This window comes from Drosophila tropicalis, unplaced genomic scaffold (genome assembly GCF_018151085.1).
Source record: "Drosophila tropicalis isolate 14030-0801.00 unplaced genomic scaffold, ASM1815108v1 contig_330, whole genome shotgun sequence".
Taxonomy (NCBI): Eukaryota; Metazoa; Arthropoda; class Insecta; order Diptera; family Drosophilidae; genus Drosophila; species Drosophila tropicalis.
The window spans coordinates 272600-278292 of NW_027172788.1; the positions used below are offsets into that span (position 1 = coordinate 272600).

The 5693-nt window shown below is 34.7% G+C and overlaps 1 long non-coding RNA gene across 3 annotated transcripts; it reads right to left on the reverse strand.

Annotated features, from left to right (window-relative positions):
• Positions 1-4016: 4016 nt before the first annotated feature.
• LOC137572487 (uncharacterized) lies at positions 4017-5442 on the reverse strand. 3 transcript variants are annotated; one of them, XR_011031673.1, is made up of 4 exons: positions 5428-5442; positions 4488-4660; positions 4238-4431; positions 4017-4147 (listed from the first exon to the last, which is right to left on the reverse strand). It is a non-coding gene; the product is annotated as an uncharacterized lncRNA (long non-coding RNA). The 3 variants fall into 3 exon arrangements; XR_011031672.1 differs by lacking the exon at positions 5428-5442 and adding an exon at positions 4733-4747; XR_011031671.1 differs by lacking the exon at positions 5428-5442 and having other exon boundaries at positions 4488-4679.
• Between the last annotated feature and the right edge of the window lie 251 nt (positions 5443-5693).

Consider the following 5693-nt stretch of genomic DNA (forward strand, 5'->3'; position numbering starts at 1 on the left):
CATTGGGCGATGCGCCTGCATCAGTTAACTGTACTCAAAGCTAAAACTCAACCCTGCAATTAAGTTGGCCATGATCATATCAGTGTAAGCGTTCTGTTATTTGCTCTTCATAAAAGCGCGGTTGATTTAAAAAAAAAAAAAAATAAATTCTCTTCCTTTTGAAAGTTTAATATTTTAGAAAAAAATCCGGTCACTACAAATGTTTGGCCAAAACCACTCTCTTTCGCAACTGCTGAAGAAGGATATTCCGAATTTGTTTTTGATGAAATGCATATGTCACTCATTTCACCTCTGCGCGTCTTATGCTTGCAAAAAATTGCCAAAAAAAAGTGGAAGGATTTGCAAGAGATGTCTATAACTTTATATCAAAAAGCCTAAAACGTATCGGAGAGTATAAGGAGTTTCAGTCTTTCGTTAATGTGAAACCACACAAACTTTTACATATCGGACAAACAAGGTGGCTATCTCTGCTTCAAGTAGTTGAAAGGCTGTTAGAACAACTGCCTGCGTTAAAACTTTACTTTCAAGGAGCTGCATTGAATGACCAGTTAAAATCTGCAGAGCCGATTCTCCAAATGTGCTTAGATTCGACGACAGAACTGTATTTGGAGTTTCTGAAATTTGTGCTGCCCTATTTCAACAATTTAAACAAGGAAATGCACTCAGAAAGTCCAAAATTGTATTTGTTGTACGAAAATCTTCTTACAGTTTACAAGACAATAGTTGAGTGCATTCTAAAATCTGAGTTTTTATTATTACCTGATGAAGAATTACTAAAGATTGATTTCGTTAACGATGAGAACCACTTGCCCTTAAAAGATATGTATTTCGGAGGAAACTTTGCGGCTTTGTTGACAAAAAAAAAAACATAATATGGATCGAGATAAAATCATCGAGACTCAAAACTCCTGCCTTCAATTTTATATTGAAAGTTTAAGGCAACTACAAAATCGGTTTTCCTTTGAGGATGAGGAGCTGCAGAAAATGAAAAGTTTACACTTCTTAAATCCAGCGACAATACTTAACAATAGTTTGAAAGCAAAGCTACCATCTATTGCACATTTGGGGCAAATGTTTCCAGGTATGTTTTTTATTGTCTTATGAACAGAATTTTAAATTAGTTCTTATTATTTACAGGATTGTGTTCACAAGATATGACGGAGCTAGACCGCGAATGGCGACTTCTCCGGAACATTATTTTCCCTTCAAAGAGGAGGAAGCGGGACCGCCAGACGTCCTTTGGCGTTATGTTTCAAACGTAAAAAACGGAAATTCAACCCACATGTTTCCCTTCTTGACGGAGTTAACCCAAAATTTGCTTGTTTTGCCACATAGCAGTGCTAATGTTGAGCGTTTATTTTCAGAAATTAATTTAATTAAGACAAATAACAGAAACAAATTAGAAACGGACACTTTAAAAGGATTGTTTCACACCAAAAGTGGATTAAAGGAAAACTTAGAGCCTTCTGACAAACACCTAAAATATTAAAATCAAAACATGTATAAATTTTTGTAAAACATTTACATAAAATAATATGTATAATTTAAACAATGTAATTTGCTTTCTAAAATGACAAATGAAAATAATAACAACGAAGTACAATACAGTTAATGTAAAAATTTAATTGTTTATTAATTTTTTTTTTTATTGTTTTTAAGGTTTAAAAAAAGTACGTAGATCTACGTATTTTAGCAAAATTGTCCTACGTACAAATACCTAGATTTTGGAGCCTGGCTGATTGCTGATACATACATAGATTGGGGAAAAAGATTATACATATATATATTGTCTTCGAGAAGAGTTAGCGGCTCAATGGAGTTATGTTTAGAATATTTTTTTTGATTTTGGATGTATTAATCTTTTGAATATGAATCGTTATGCGGTAAAGTTTCGAGCTATATTTTTTTTTTAGAAATTACAAATTAATTTGTTGATCATTTATGAAATTGTAACTTTTCTTATATATGGTAGAATGGTTTTGGGTTTTTTTTTTTTTTGAGTTAACTTTGTTCTCAGAGATACTACTGAATGAAATATTAGATTTTAAGAAATGAATGATTGTGGAAACTTTAATTTAAGTGAATAATAATGATATTTATAATGAGGTAATTTTCCGAATTTTCTTTTTGGGCAATCTAATGTGAATAAGGACGTTTGTTTTGGGATTTTCCACTAGCGCTGAAAGGAAAATCATGGTAGGGTGGGTAGAGAGCGCGGCTGTAAATACACCTATGCAGCCAACACTAGGACTATTTTCTTTTATTCTTTTCTCTCTATTCTATTTCGAGTTTCAGCACAGGGACTTTATTTAAAGTTGCTGACGTGTGAGTGGGTGAAACACATTCATCAAAGAACCACCCCAGCCGATTGTCTTGCTAGCCGCATTAAGAGTCCCGCAGATGAATCGTGTTAACATCGAGATAGGCCTCACACAATAACGTATAGTTGCCAATTGCAGTGGTTGGTGAGCCTTTTTGGTTTTCTATTAATGGATATTTAGTTGGATATCAACTGCATTGAGGCTTTGTACGTTACAAAATTTAGTGGATTCTGTGCCGCGACGCCTCCAAAAAGTGATTGAAGCTGAAGGAGGTTATACATTTCACTAAATATAAGCTACTTAAATTAATTTTGTTAAGCCTAAAATATGTTTTTAAGTATGACAGAGCTTGTCAAAATACTTATGCCATACTCTAGAATATTATAACTTTGTTAAGTTTGTTTCAAAAAAATTTTGTTTTCCTATTTTTAAGTTTGTATTAACCATAACAATATGGAAAATTAAATAATAATTTTCTATAAAGAAATTTAAAAGTTAAACAACAAAATGCACAACTTTTTCTTCGTCAAAATATTTGTGCCGCCTAGTGTACAATCTGTATATGTTCTACTTTGTCCAAAACTTGTTGCGAATTTACTGCTCCTTTTATTGGGTCGAATTCGGGAAGCATTCCTTTAACATCTTTTATCGATGTATTACTGTTATAGTCCCGTGGACTTATCCGTTGTCCCATAGCTTGTTGCTCGACTTCGTCATGCTGATGGTTTTCCTCCGACCTTGCGAGTTCATTTACACGCTCCTGTCGTTCCATCATCATTTTCTGTTCGTACGTTGATCGTTGATACAGATTGCGATAAATCTGCTACCATTTGTTTCAGTTCATCCATTTGGCTCTGCATCGTACTATTTTGCTGGTTGAAATCGTATTCGTCTCTGTTTAGTTGGTCCGTTCCTAGACGAGTCGTAATTTCATCAATCTTGGCTTGTTTGTTACCATTTACATGAGTATTATTTGTCTGTAAAATAATATCCAACTCCGCCACTCGTAGTGTAGATAATTTAACGTATGAAGATTGTCAGGATCGGACCACTATATAGTTACACACGAAAAGTAGGTGAAGAAATTGTCAAAAAATTTTTAATAATTCCCGCGCGAGTTACACTAGCAGAAATCGTCTCACGTAATTATGCTAAGAACGACAAAATCAACAATTCAAATCACTCACCTAGGTAACTATAAGCAAATGTCAGCGTCGCCGTCGACTCCGTTGCTTATGCTGGGTCATCGGATTCTTTCACCAACGCTTAGTCTGTAAGCACACAAAAATGTTTTCAATATTAGTTTTAAGATTCGTTGCAATGAAAACAGAAGTTCTTGTTAAATTGATCAATAAATTTAAAACTATTAAGTGTTTTCTTTTATTTGAACAATCATAATAGGCGCAGTATTATTGCAGTGTTGACAACCCTATTGCTTACGTCAACTAAAAATTGTAACTGCCAACTTAGTACGTTTTTATAGCCTTGCAGAGGGTATTATAAAATTGGTCAGATGTTTGTAACGCACCGGAGACGTTTCCGACCCCATAAAGTATATATATTCTTGATCAGCATTAGAAGCTGAGTCGATATATCCATGTCATGGTTAAGAACTTAATATTGGGTTTTAAAATTTAAATGCAGATGGATTCAGACGTTTAGCCACACTCCCAAATGTGAACAATAAAAACAAAAAAAGATTCAAAAATGATTTATTTAAGTACACGGATTGCTCTGGTGAGCCGCATCCGTACTGCAGGTAGCGTGGAATGTTCTGACATCCGTCACTTGTTACTTGTCAACTGTCATTAGAGGGAGTTTCCAGGCTACATGTCGAGTCGCAACAGAATAGTGTAGTGGAAACGGCGGTTAAGTGTGAAATTGTTTTGGTCTGGTATGTCATTTTGGAAACTCACTGCGAAGTCTCTTTCACTTTGTGCTCCCTGGGTAAAATGTTCACCTGCTGATGCTAAAAGCTCATCCGGGAATATTGTGGGCACCAGATGACCCTCTGCTGTCAACCGACTGCAACTCAACATTCGTATATGCTCCACCCGTCTAATATCCTGCTGACTTATAATAATTATTTTGTTGCCGACAATTTGAGGGACTAGGAACAGGTAAAAATGGTTAGCTACGGATTACACAGTTGCCCAAATTGCTAACCTTGAACCACTGGTGCAGTCTCCTCAGACACGCTCATTAACTTCTTTATCGTCGGATTGAAATCCATTTTAAATGACTAGCCGACAATTGTTAATTTTGAAATATTCTAGTAAATAAATATTGTTTCGAACTTAAATTTTGCGCTGTAAACGTTAGCTGCTTGAAATCGAAAACTATAAATAGAAATAAGAGAAAGCAAACTCAAAAATATGAAGTTAAGAAGATCGTTTGAATTTAGTACTTACTGAAAAAGCGGTGCCTACTTAGATTAGCTGTATTGGCAATATTGTTCAAAATCGGATAACTATTTTATTTAGCATATAAACATGCGATAAAACACCAAGCTACACAGATGGTCCGCAATGCTCCAGCCTCTGTTTCTTTGCCGTTCTTTCGCGGAAAATAGAGGGTAACAACAAACAAGAGGATAACGATCGCTCTAAAAATAACAAGGTTACATACAATATTCACAAAAATCACTCTTCTCGACCGATCGTTCCTATCTAAGCTATATGATATGGTAGCCCGATCTTGATCACAAGTAACACAGTATATGTATATGTACATATATTATATATATGTATGTATGTATATATTGTTTGAAATTTTCCAAACAAAAAGCTGTTTTGCGAGTAAAACTTTAATATCAATATATTCGACATACACACATACATTAAACTTTATTTCCCATTTCGTTGACAAAGATGGGTAATGATTTTAGCCAGTTTTGTCAGAAAAAACCAAACAAATTTTTAAAATTTGAATAAACCGATGCATTTTCAAGTGTTTCGCATAGATAAATTCTTACTGCATTTTATACCAAAACAAAATCAAGTAAGTCGACTTCGGTATGCCATGCAACAAGTGGAAAAATATTAAAAAAAAAATAAAAATTTGCGCGGATACTAAAGAAGTCTGCCTCCCAAATTTAGTGGCTTACGTTTTGTTAGTCTTCGAGAAAATCAGTTTTATCTAATTTGCGGGAGCGGAAGTGGACGAGTCTACATACCAAATTTGGTGTGTGTTCATACGGACGGACAGACGGACGGACTGACATGGCTAAATCGACTTGCCTGTTGATCAGCAGATATTTATATATGCTTTATGGGGTCTGAAAAGCTTCCTTCTAACTTTTATTTCGACTTTATTATACCATTTTCCCTATGGGTGCGTGGTATAAAATGACCAATGTGCAAACAGAGCTTC